Below are 13,844 nucleotides of genomic sequence, written 5' to 3' on the forward strand. Positions count from 1 at the left end.
GGCTGAAGGGTCTGTAAGGACTTTTGGATTAGCTGAAAGGTCTTTAAGGACTTTTTGGACAAGCCTGCAGAGAAGTGAGTTACAATATCTAGTCTGGATGGAATAAAAGCATGGACTAATTTTTCTGCATGGTTCTGTGTTCAGATCTGTCTAACTTTAGTTATATTACGCAGATGAAAGAAAGCAGTTCTAGAAATCTGTTTTATGTGAGAGTTAACGATAGATCCTGATGGAAAATGACGCCTAGATTCCTCAAAGTGGTTTTGGTCTCCATGGTAACACCATCCACGGTAGACTTGGCTGGACACTGCATCCCTAACAGTTTTTGGTCCAAACACAATGACTTCAGTTTTGTTGAGTTTAACAGCAGAAAATTGTTGTTCATTCATCTTTAATCTCTTAATGCACTCCTGTAGTTTGGCTAGCTGATTGACTTCATCAGGTTTAATGGATAAATATAACTGGGTATCATCAGCGTAGCAATGAAAGTTGATGAGTGTTTTCTTATTAAGTTACTTAAAGGAAGCATGGATAGGATAAAACTGTATTGGTCCAAGAACCGAGCCTTGAGGTACTCCATAACTAACTATAGTGCACTGGGAGGATTCCTTATTAATGTTAACAAAGTGAGACCATCTGTTAGATGGGATTTGAACCACATTAATGCCGATCCTTTGATACCAACTGAGTTTTCCAGACGTTGCAGAAAGATGTGACGGTCAACAGTATCGAAAGCTGCACTAAGGTCTAATAAACCAGCCTAGAAACCAGACCCTTTATCTGAAGCAGTGAGAAGGTCATTGGTAACTTTGAGCAGGGCCATTTCTTGTACTATGATGTTCCCGAAAACCTGACTGGAAGTTCTCAACTGTTGGCTTGAAGGAAATCACATAACTGATTGGCTATTTTCTTCAGAACCTTAGATGTATGTCATTGTTATAGCTACCATTACTCATCACTTTATTATAACTTTTTTCCTGTGGTAATTCAACTATATATTTATATTTACATACATACATATTGTGCATATCATATTATCACATAATTAGCTATTTATTACTATTACTACTACTTTATGATTACTACTTTGCTTCTTGTTGTTGTCTACTAGTACTTTCCAATGTGCAATCACCTGTTTTTTTCTGTTATTTATAGTTATTGTATTTCTTGTCAAATTCATCTTTATTGTCAGTTTTGCCATATGTGCATTGCATACAGAATACTGAAATTACAAATTTTAAGGCCCCACAGTGCAAAATGAGCATAGTAGAAAAAATATTAAAAAATAGACTAGAGTCTAACTATAAACTAGAATATGACCATAAACAGAAGGAACGAGGAGACAAAAAATAGAGAATAAAGGTGCAATAGTTATTGGTAATAGATGAAATTGTGTGTGTACATTCGATGTTGTGCTGCTACTGGACTTCTCAGTTCCTGAGGGTTCTGCCAAAGGGATCAATAAAGTTCTATCTAATCTAATTTAATCTAATCTAATCTGAATATGGAAGAAGACATATAGACTGTTTAAAAACCGAAAGTGACAACTTGTTTTACAAACATAAGAGAGAAAATACTGATATTTGCAATAACATGTAGAGAGTGAAATTAAAATACACTATATTGCCAAAAGTCTTGTCTCCTCCATCCCAATAATCAGACTCAGCTGTTCCAGTCCCCTTCCATGTCCACAGGTGTATTAAATCCAGCCCTAGGCATGCAGACTGCTTTTACAAACATTCGTGACAGAATGGGTCTCTCTCAGGAGCTCAGTGAATTCCATCGTGGAACTGTGATAGGATGCCACCTGTGAAACAAATCCAGTGGTGAAATTTCCTGGCTCCTAAATATTCCACAGTCAGCTGTCAGCTGGATTATAAGAAAGTGGAAGGTTTGGGAATGACGGCGACTCAGCCACGAAGTGGTAGGCCACGGAAACTGACGGAGCGGGGTCAGCAGATGCTGAGGCGCAGAGTGCGAGAGGTGGCCAACTTTCTGCAGAGTCAATGGTACAGACCTCCAAACTTCATGTGTCCTTCAGATTAGCTCCCAGAAACAGTGCACACAGAGCTTCATGGAATGGGTTTCCGTGGTCCGAGCGGCCGCATCCAAGCCATACATCAGCAGTGCAATGCACAGCGATGGATGCAGTGGTGTAAAGCACGCCGCCACTGGACTGTAGAGCAGGGGAGGAGCCTTCTCTGGACTGACCAATTGTGCTTCTCCCTCTGGCGATCTGATGGACGGGTCTGGGTTTGGCAGTCGCCAGGAGAACGATACTTGTGGGAGCGCATTGTGCCAAGTGTAAAGTTTGGTGGAGGGGGGATTATGGTGTGGAGTTGTTTTTCAGGAGCTGGGCTGGGCCCTTAGTTCCAGTGAAAGGAACTGGGAATGCTTCAGCAGATCCAAGACATTTGGGACAATTCCATGCTCCAACTTTGTGGGAAACAGTTTGGAGCCGGCCCCTTCCTCTTCCAAACATGAACTGTGCACCAGTGCCACAAGCAAGGTCCATTTGGGACATGGAGGACAGAGTCTGGTGTGGAATGAACTGGACTGGCCTGCACACAGTCCTGACCTCAACCACCATAGAACACCTTTGGATGAATTAGAGCGCAGACTGAGAGCCAGGCCTTCTGTCCACCATCAGTGTGGGACCTCACAAATGCGCTTCTGGAAGAATGGTCCAAAATTCCCATGAACACACTCCTAAACCTTGTGGACAGCCTTCCCAGAAGAGTTGAAGCTGTTAGAGCTGCAAAGGGTGGACCCACGTCAGACTGAACCCATAGACTAGGAATGGGATGGACCTGACATTCATATGGGAGTCAAGGCAGGTGAGGGAATACTGTTGGATATAGAGTGTAAATAAAACACAGTTTAAAGCAGAGGTAAGTGACACTATGAGGTCCTTTAATTTGAGACCCTTTATTAACCATTTATTCATCGTTTTTGTATAACTTAAAAACATTACCATTGTTACAGAATCAAAATGCAGAGTTAAAAGTCGTCTTGGACTCACACCATCCAAACACCATCGAGCCGTGAGTTCACAGTATTATTGAGCCACCCAACTGTGTGTAACAGTGAACAAACCACAAAAATATCCAACCACCTCCACATCAGCAGGAGGAGACACAGAACGTCTCAATAAGAATCCTCTGTGTGTTTGTGTTCTTGTTGTTGCCAACACCTCGCTGTCATCCCGCTGACAATCCTCTTAATGCAGCAGAGCAGCGCCGACCCCGGCCACCGTCACCTATCAGTACAACACACACTGTGCACTGGGAGGGAGGGGTGGAGCCAACACACACACACACACACACACACACACAGTGTCTCTTCTGGGGAGGCTGATAGTTCTCACCAAGTCAGAGCCAAGAAGAGGGATTGGAGGAGCTCTGTGGTTATCAATGGAGACCAGTGACCATGGGGAGATGGAGGATGTGTGTGAGGGTGTGTGTGTGTGTGTGTGTGTGTTTGTGTGTGTGTGTGTGAGAGGGTGTGTGTGTGTGTGTGTGTGTGTGTGAGTGAGAGGGTGTGTGTGTGTGTGTGTGTGTGAGTCTCAGAGAAGCCTCAAATATCGTGTCCATTATTAAACCAATATTCTTGTAAAACATTTTGGTAGCCTTGTAACCATACTTGGCTAACTCATACACCATATGGACAAAAGTATGTGGACATGTTGAACTCAGGTGTTTCTGGGATACAAAACAATCATGACTAATGTTGTAATACACTTTTATATTAGGATTAATATCACTGCATTGGTTAGTTTGGTTTAAATTGTTATCTTTGCTTCTAAAATGCTTATGATTAGGGACCGAGCCGAGAGGTAAGGCCCTCTCACACAGTGAGAGGCCTTGCCTGCAAGCAAGGCCCTATTGTTATTCGTTTGTTTTTATATTATTATTATTCACACACCACTTTGACCTGGATTTTGACCCCCTGAACATGCTCAAAAACTCACCACATGTGGCACACATGTCAGGCCTGGCGAAAAATTTGATAAAATGAAAAAATTAACCCCATAGGTGCCCAAATGGCCTCTCTAGCACCACCTATGTGAAAAAAATGGCAATTGCCCTAGTAGCCAGTAGGAAAGTCGTAGAGACATGAATCCAACACCAAAATGTTGGTTGGACAATGCTCTACAAATCATCCACTAACACTCATGACCTATCTCCAACAGGAAGTTCGCAATATGCCTTTCAAAATAAAATTTTTAAAACTAACTCCGATGACACCGTTTGTCGTATTGACTTCTAAATAGCACCAAACGATAGAGTGAACCCTCCTCAAAAAAGTGACTTCACACTTTTTCCAGAACTGTCTTAGTTTTTTTTTTTACAAGCCCGCAAAGTTGCGATGTTTGGAACTCATTTTTCACTTTGGAGTTTTTCCCCACATGTGACATATCTATCCGTTCACAGGACTCACCACAACTCTCACATGCAAAAATTTTTGAGATATGATGTACGGTTATTGATTTATAACAATTTGTTTATTTTCATACTTTTTTCCACTTTAGACTGCCATTTGACCCCCTTAACATGCTCCAAAACTCACCAAATGTGCATGTATGTCATGGCTGGTGAACACTTTGATTCAATATCAAAATTAACCCCTTGGCTGCCAAATGGACCTCTGTAGCGCCACCTTTGTACTAAAAAATAGACAAAATCTGCCCTAGCAGCCAGTAGGAATGTCACAGAAACATGAAACAAATGCCAAAATGTTGGTCTGATTGAGCTGACAAATCATACACTGACACTCATGAGCTAACTCCAACAGGAAGTTGGCAATCTGCCTTTGAAAGTTACTCTACGTTTCTGCAATTACTGCTTATTCATTTCAGGTTTTTGACAAAAAAATTATACATCATTAAATTCCCACAATTCTGCAGAATCCAAAAGTGAAAGAATTTTTCAGAAACGACCTACGGTTATGGAATAATGGCAATTTTTTGACAAGTATGTTTAGTTTCACTTTTCACAATGGACAAAATCCTTATATAAGGCTTACCAGTGCAGACCTTTGCATGACTGACAATAGGCCAGTGGTAAGAGCTGTGGTCTATTGTATGGGAGGCATGGTTCAAACCCAGGCCCAGGATTTTTTTTTTTTTTTCTTCTTTCTTTATTTCTTTCCCCTCACATTTTGAAACAGGTTTTGCTGCATTGTATTGTGGATATTGGACATTTTGCACACATTACAAAGTACACAGAGTACATTTTTTCAAATAAAACCCTTATTCAAAATAATACATAATGTCTATTACATAGCTTCTTTTCATTTTTATGACCAATGCTCAACGTTTGTACAATGTTTCTTCATTCAAAGTACTCTTTCTCACACACACATGCTCACACAATAGGGTTTTCCAAAATAATAGCCTTAAATGTGATAAATCATCACTTTTATGCTCAATATCATACAATTTCAATTCATTTTTTCAAACTGATTCTTTCTCTCTCATACAAAACAAATGCACATACACACAGTAGGGTTTCCAAAATAAAAGTCTCATTTAAAGGTGATGGTGGTTTCAGCAGAGGGTTGCTGGTGTTCTGTAGAGATGTAAGGAGACAGACACTAAAGGGTGGGAACTGGTATGGGGACGGAGAGGTGTGAGTGGAGCTGAGGTGTCGACGGTCACGGGAGGCGGATCACGGGGGAGGCGGAAAGCCTGGTGGGAGGTCCCGCCCAATGCTGCTTGCAGCTTTAATTTTAAATGTTCTTCCTCTAAATTTCTAAAATATTTTCATGCTCTAACTGTTAATATAATTTTCTACCACAGCTAACCATCTACTTTCTTCACATCTCATTAAACTTAACGGAATATTGATGTTTTTAAACTATTGGACAAAAAGATTGGGTGATTATTGAGTGACTATGACTTCGACAATTATGCTATGAGGTTAATGATAGGAAATATTATGACAAGTTAATTATTTGATCCATCCATCCATCCATTTTGCCGCTTATCCGGGTGCCGGGTCGCAGGGGTAATAGTCTAAGCAGGGATGCCCATACTTCCCTCCCCAGACTCCTCCTCCAGCTCTTCCTGGGGACCCTGAGTCGTTCCCAGGCCAGCCGAGAGACATAGTCTCTCCAGCGTGTCCTAGGTCTTCCCCGAGGCCTCCTCCCGGAGGAGTCCCACATGCACCTGGAACAGGTCTGACTTACTGGTGGCAATGTGCACCAGGCTCCTGCTTCGGTCGTACAAGGACTGGACTGCCCTTTGCAGAGGGCCCCAGACCCCATACTCCTGAAGCACCCCCCACAGGATGCCACGAGGGACACAGTTGAACGCCTTCTCCAAATCCACAAAACACATATGTACCGGTTGGGCGAACTCCCATGAACCCTCGAGCACCTGATGGAGAGTGTAGAGCTGGTCCAGTGTTCTGCGCCCGGGACGAAAACCGCATTTTATTTGATCCCTTTTAAATTTATTCCATCATTTCCACACGTTTGTCAGTGTCCTGTCCATACTGACACTGATGTTTTTTTAAGCACATATTGTCCTCTGTTCTTACAACTTCTGTTTTATATTCTATCTGTGCCCACATGACAACATAAAACTCATAACAAACTGGTCCAAAGTCTGAGACAAACCATAGCTGTTGTCCAACCTGTGGACACTGTGGATGATACTGGACGTGTCAGACTCAGAGGCTTTAATCTGTCATGAAGGTTTAGTTCAGTTTAAACTTGTGTTTCCTTAAATGTTGGTTGTGGTTGTGGAAATGTATTCTTTACATGACGTGGATTAGTCCATAACACCAGTCCGGTCCATCTCACAAAGGTATCGGTGCTTACCTCCATCTACTGCTGATCATACATTGATTTATACACCTGGATTTGATGTTTCAGGTGCAGCTTTATTACACAAAGACATAATAGACATGAGAAAATGGGGTGAGAAGGACACTGACTAATAATATGTACATTTTCTATGAACACACAGATGCACACAAACCAGAGTTCTCTTTATTCTAAACCAGTGTTTTTCAACCTTGGGGTCGGGACACCATGTGGGGTCGCCTGGAATTTCTAGTAATTGACAAAAAACAAACTTACTAATAAAAAATATATGGTGAGTTTAGAGAGACAATCCCAATACATAAAAGACAAACTGTGGATATGAAACTGCAGCACTGTGGTTCTGTTTATCTGTCAAATGTTCATTGTGGTCAGTTTCAGATGCTGCAGCTCTTTCATAATTCATAGTTTCAGTTATTGTTTGTTCAGTATTAATTGTCCTCCTTGTAAATCACAGCTGGACTGACTGGACAGATCCTGACCAAGGAAAATCAAATTCTCCCTTTGTGCATTAATCTACACCTGGATTTACTGCCTCCGTCCATAGTAATATACATTATATAGACTAAATGTGTCTAAAATTAACGTCTATTTGCAACATAGTATAGCAAACTATTACATGACCAAAAAAACATTAATTTTAGCAAAAAAAAGTCTCATTTTTGAATGTCTGGGGTCGCCAGAAATTTGTGATGATTATAATGGGGTCATGAGACAAAGGAAGGTTGGAAACCACTGGACTAACAACACTTTTAGGTCATTTTTAATAATAATAATAATAATAATAATAATAATAATAATGATAATAATAATAATAATGGATTAGATTTCTATAGTGCTTTTTAAGGCACCCAAAATGCTTTTTATCGGTCCATTATTCATTCTCTCTCACATTCACACTCTGATGGTGGTAAACTACATTTGCATCCTCAGCTGTCCTGGGGCAGACTGATGGAGCCGTGGCTGACAATTTGTGCCTATGGCCCCTCCCACCACCACCAAACATTCATACACAGGGTTCCACAGGGTCTTAAAAAGTCTTAAAAGTGTTGAATTTATAAATCTGCATTTTATATCTTAAAAAAGTCTTTAAGTGGTATTAAATGTGATATGGTAGGTCTTAAGTTACATTGCCATAAACTTATTCACTATATTATACTTAAATGTGTCTGGGAAATGTCTAAACTACAAAGAAAGCCTCTTCTGCCTTGTTGTAATTTTATTTGAGTCACTATTTGGATTTTTTCACCCTTAACCCATAAAGACTCAAATATTCACCATCAACCAAAACCCTCTAGTGATCTAAACTGTTTAATACCTGTTGATCCACTAATTCGATCAATACATGTAAATAATTGGTGTAAAATACAGTTATTTATCTTTTCATGGTCATCAGATATGACCCATTTGGATGTTCAGAGGCTCTGTAGTTACCGTGGAAACACTGTCATCTTCTACAACATTGATTCACCAGTAAAACCCATGCAGTTGGATCAGTGACAGTGGATGGACACACCGGGTTCATGTTCAGTTAATGAGAGATTTTGCTGAAAAAATCAGCTTTTCAGTTTTCTCTGTTTCCGATTTAATAACCTTTGAATTTACTGAGCTTTTTTGGAACATCCACATGATCAATAAATGAAATAGAGGAAAATACATGATTTTCACTGGGAAAACATAAAATACAGAGGATAATACTAGAAGCACTCGGAGAGCGCAGACCTCTGCCAAGGCTGATCAGTGGCCCCCCCCCCGTGGGCCCCCCCACCCCCGATCACCACCAAAATTGAATCATTTCTTCCTTATCCCATTTCCAACAAACCCTGAAAATTTCATCCAAATCTGTCCATAACTTTTTGAGTTATGTTGCACACTAACGGACAGACAAACAAACAAACCCTGGCAAAAACATAACCTCCTTGGCTGAGGTAATTACAATAAATGGTGATAAATCACTTAAGAAAGGTTAAATGCAGAGAAAAATTCACTTGGGAACTGGCTCAAAAATCGCACTGGGTCTTTATGGGTTAAAAAGCATGAATGTGTAATATTACATGTGGTTAAATTTGAGACCAACATACAGTATGTGGGTGTGTTTTGTGTGTGGTTTGTGTAGTTTTTATATTTGTGTGCGATGTTGAGCTGAGGCTAAATGTGTCATTGTTTGCACATTTTTGGCATTTTGTGTGCTCAGCATGTCGGCCAAGGCTGACGAGGTTGGCGGTGACGTGTATTAGGCGACAGTCTTCCCATTGTGTGTTGTGTGTGTGTTTTACATGTGCACAGACACACACAACTCGGTAAGATTATCGTTTGTGTTTGTGTGCATTCCCCAGGAGAGCACGGACAGCGAACAATGACCGTCTTTACGAAACAAAGGAGGACAGATAGATGCACGTCCCTCCTTCACAATAGCCGGCGTGTACTAGCCTCATCTCGCTAGCAGGATTAGCGCAGTCCTAATCCTGCCAGCGTATCTCGCCAGTCATTCAGCAACCGGTTCAGGGTGTCTGTGTTTGTGTTGTTCCCCGGTCTTATTAATTAGCAGTGAATAAAGACGCAGAGTAAGAGCATTAGCACTGAGAAACCAGGAGAATCCAGCTTTACCTTGTTTTCTATATCGCATAGACAACGGTTTTATCGCCCAGATCCAGGACTGTTCGTATATACATGCACTTAAGACATACACAGGGATTTAGGCAGCATGGATCCAGGTTCAGCAGGGTTTGTGTTTGTTAATTAAGAGCAACAAACAAACACTGTGGAAGGAAGGGCATGATGGACTCATTAGCCTCTGACAAAGACTAGGATGGAAAAATCGGTAAATGTTGAACGATGATGGTCAGTTTGGTGGAAACTGGGGCCTGAAACAGTCTCAAAAAGTCTCAAATCCTATACTTTTAGATTATTTTGTTGAATTTTTAGCCCTAAGCATGTGTTAAAAAGTCCCCATACTCATATGTTGTACTTTTGCGTCTTTTAACCACCACAGTAGATCTGAAATCAAACAACCAAGATGTGATTGAAGTGTGGACTTTCAGCTTTACTTTAAAGTATTAAGGATTTTGGAATCTAGACATTTAGGAAACAGCCATCTTAACCCTCTGGTGTCCCAGAAGCATATAATCTGCACAGCACCGTAGCCACGTCAAAATCTTTTTTAGTTTGTTTTTAAATTTTTTTTAATCTCATCAATTTGACCCATAAACAAAAATACCAAATACTCAATAATTGTCATATTTTTAATCTTTTAAATGCTGTGTGTGTAACGTATTTTTTAATGCAAAAAAGCAGGTTATTTTTCAATATACTACATAAAAATTGGTTTACTTATATTTGGATATTTACAGCCTGGCATATGTCAATGATTAACAGCAGAGGTGGGAAGTAATGAAGTATAAGTACTTCATTACTATACTAAGTAGATTTTTTAGGTATCTGTACTTTAGTTGACTATTTATTTTTCTGGTAACTTTTTACTTTTACTCCCTACATTTTTGCATAAATATCTGTACTTTATACTCCTGACATTCTCAGAATAAGCTTATTACCTTTTCAAACTACACGTATGTGACAGTACGTAAAAGATGTCGCTTCAGAGGGAAAATCAGTGGAGGAGAGAAGGAGCACGGGCTTTGACCAGGGTCAGAACCAGAGTCCAGAACCGGGTCAGAACCAGAGTCCAGAACCGGGTCAGTACCAGAGTCCTGAACAGGGTCAGTACCAGAGTCCAGAACAGGGTCAGTACCACAGTCCTGAACAGGGTCAGTACCAGAGTCCTGAAGAGGGTCAGTACCGCAGTCCTGTAAAGGGTCAGTACCAGAGTCCTGTACAGGTACCAGAGTCCTGTACAGGATCAGTACCGCAGTCCTGTAAAGGGTCAGTACCACAGTCCTGTAAAGGGTCAGTACCACAGTCCTGTACAGGTACCAGAGTCCTGTACAGGATCAGTACCGCAGTCCTGTAAAGGGTCAGTACCACAGTCCTGAACAGGGTCAGAACCAGAGTCCAGAACAGGGTCAGTACCACAGTCCTGAACAGGGTCAGTACCAGAGTCCTGTACAGGATCAGTACCGCAGTCCTGTAAAGGGTCAGTACCACAGTCCTGTACAGGGTCAGTACCAGAGTCCTGAACAGGGTCAGTACCACAGTCCTGTACAGGTACCAGAGTCCTGTACAGGGTCAGTACCACAGTCCTGTAAAGGGTCAGTACCACAGTCCTGTACAGGGTCAGTACCAGAGTCCTGAACAGGGTCAGTACCACAGTCCTGTACAGGTACCAGAGTCCTGTACAGGGTCAGTACCACAGTCCTGTAAAGGGTCAGTACCACAGTCCTGTACAGGGTCAGTACCAGAGTCCTGAACAGGGTCAGTACCACAGTCCTGTACAGGTACCAGAGTCCTGTACAGGGTCAGTACTACAGTCCTGTACAGGGTCAGTACCACAGTCCTGTAAAGGGTCAGTACCATAGTCCTGAACAGGGTCAGTACCAGAGTCCTGAACAGGTACCAGAATCCTGAACAGAGTCAGAACCAGAGTCCAGAACAGGGTCAGTACCAGAGTCCTGTACAGGGTCAGTACCAGAGTCCTGAACAGGGTCAGTACCGCAGTCTTGAACAGATACCAGAGTCCTGAACAGGGTCAGTACTGCAGTCCTGTAAAGGGTCAGTACCACAGTCCTGTACAGGTACCAGAGTCCTGAACAGGGTCAGTACCAGAGTCCTGAACAGGGTCAGTACCACAGTCCTGAACTGGGTCAGTACCAGAGTCCTGAACAGGTATCAGAGTCCTGTACAGGGTCAGTACCAGAGTCCTGTACAGGGTTAGTACCAGAGTCCTGAACAGGTTCAGAACCAGAGTCCAGAACAGGGTCAGTACCAGAGTCCTGAACAGGGTCAGTACCACAGTCCTGTACAGGTACCAGAGTCCTGTACAGGGTCAGTACCACAGTTCTGTACAGGGTCAGTACCAGAGTCCTGAACAGGGTCAGTACCACAGTCCTGTACAGGTACCAGAGTCCTGTACAGGGTCAGTACCACAGTCCTGTACAGGTACCAGAGTCCTGAACAGGGTCAGTACCAGAGTCCTGAACAGGGTCAGTACCACAGTCCTGAACTGGGTCAGTACCAGAGTCCTGAACAGGTATCAGAGTCCTGTACAGGGTCAGTACCAGAGTCCTGTACAGGGTTAGTACCAGAGTCCTGAACAGGTTCAGAACCAGAGTCCAGAACAGGGTCAGTACCAGAGTCCTGTCCAGGGTGAGTACCAGAGTCCTGAACAGGGTCAGTACCACAGTCCTGTACAGGTACCAGAGTCCTGTACAGGGTCAGTACCAGAGTCCTGAACAGGGTCAGTACCACAGTCCTGTACAGGTACCAGAGTCCTGTACAGGGTCAGTACCACAGTCATGTACAGGTACCAGAGTCCTGTACAGGGTCAGTACCACAGTCCTGTACAGGGTCAGTACCACAGTCCTGTAAAGGGTCAGTACCACAGTCCTGTACAGGGTCAGTACCAGAGTCCTGAACAGGGTCAGTACTACAGTCCTGTACAGGGTTAGTACCACAGTCCTGTACAGGGTCAGTACCACAGTCCTGTAAAGGGTCAGTACCACAGTCCTGTACAGGGTCAGAACCCGAGTCCTGTACAGGTACCACAGTCCTGAACAGGGTCAGTACCACAGTCCTGGACAGGGTCAGTACCAGAGTCCTGAACAGGGTCAGTACCACAGTCCTGTACAGGTACCACAGTCCTGTACAGGGTCAGTACCACAGTCCTGTACAGGGTCAGTACCAGAGTCCTGTACAGGTACCAGAGTCCTGTACAGGGTCAGAACCAGAGTCCTGTACAGGTACCACAGTCCTGTACAGGGTCAGAGCCAGAGTCCTGTACAGGTACCACAGTCCTGTACAGGGTCAGTACCAGAGTCCTGAACAGGGTCAGTACCACAGTCCTGTACAGGTACCACAGTCCTGTGCAGGGTCAGTACCAGAGTCCTGAACAGGGTCAGTACCACAGTCCTGTACAGGTACCACAGTCCTGAACAGGGTCAGTACCACAGTCCTGTACAGGTACCACAGTCCTGTACAGGGTCAGTACCACAGTCCTGTACAGGTACCAGAGTCCTGTACAGGGTCAGTACCAGAGTCCTGTACAGGTACCACAGTCCTGTACAGGGTCAGTACCACAGTCCTGTACAGGGTCAGTACCAGAGTCCTGTACAGGTACCAGAGTCCTGTACAGGGTCAGAACCAGAGTCCTGTACAGGTACCACAGTCCTGTACAGGGTCAGAGCCAGAGTCCTGTACAGGTACCACAGTCCTGTACAGGGTCAGTACCACAGTCCTGTACAGGGTCAGTACCAGAGTCCTGAACAGGGTCAGTACCACAGTCCTGTACAGGTACCACAGTCCTGTACAGGGTCAGTACCACAGTCCTGTACAGGTACCACAGTCCTGTACAGGGTCAGTACCAGAGTCCTGAACAGGGTCAGTACCACAGTCCTGTACAGGTACCACAGTCCTGAACAGGGTCAGTACCACAGTCCTGTACAGGTACCACAGTCCTGTACAGGGTCAGTACCACAGTCCTGTACAGGTACCACAGTCCTGTACAGGGTCAGTACCAGAGTCCTGTACAGGTACCACAGTCCTGTACAGGGTCAGAACCAGAGTCCTGTACAGGTACCACAGTCCTGTACAGGGTCAGAGCCAGAGTCCTGTACAGGTACCACAGTCCTGTACAGGGTCAGAGCCAGAGTCCTGCACAGGTACCACAGTCCTGTACAGGGTCAGTACCAAGGTTATTATCGTGTACGAAACTAACGAAATGAAGAAAACTAGAATTGAAAAAACATTTCCGTGAACTGAAAGAAATAAAAACTATAATTGAAAACAAAAACGATAACTAACTGTACTTATAAAACTAACTAAAACGTATAAAATGATGGATAAAATTCCCTTCGTTTTCATTTTTGTCAATGTTGGATTGATATGAAATTGATTTATTTTGCTCT

General features: G+C 43.1%; 1 protein-coding gene across 1 annotated transcript in view; it reads left to right on the forward strand.

Moving 5' to 3' along the window:
- LOC115417988 (FRAS1-related extracellular matrix protein 1-like) overlaps positions 1 to 13,844 on the forward strand; it is a 106,906-nt gene that overhangs the window by 43,383 nt on the left and 49,679 nt on the right.

The sequence above is a fragment of the Sphaeramia orbicularis genome, chromosome 4 (genome assembly GCF_902148855.1).
Source record: "Sphaeramia orbicularis chromosome 4, fSphaOr1.1, whole genome shotgun sequence".
Taxonomy (NCBI): Eukaryota; Metazoa; Chordata; class Actinopteri; order Kurtiformes; family Apogonidae; genus Sphaeramia; species Sphaeramia orbicularis.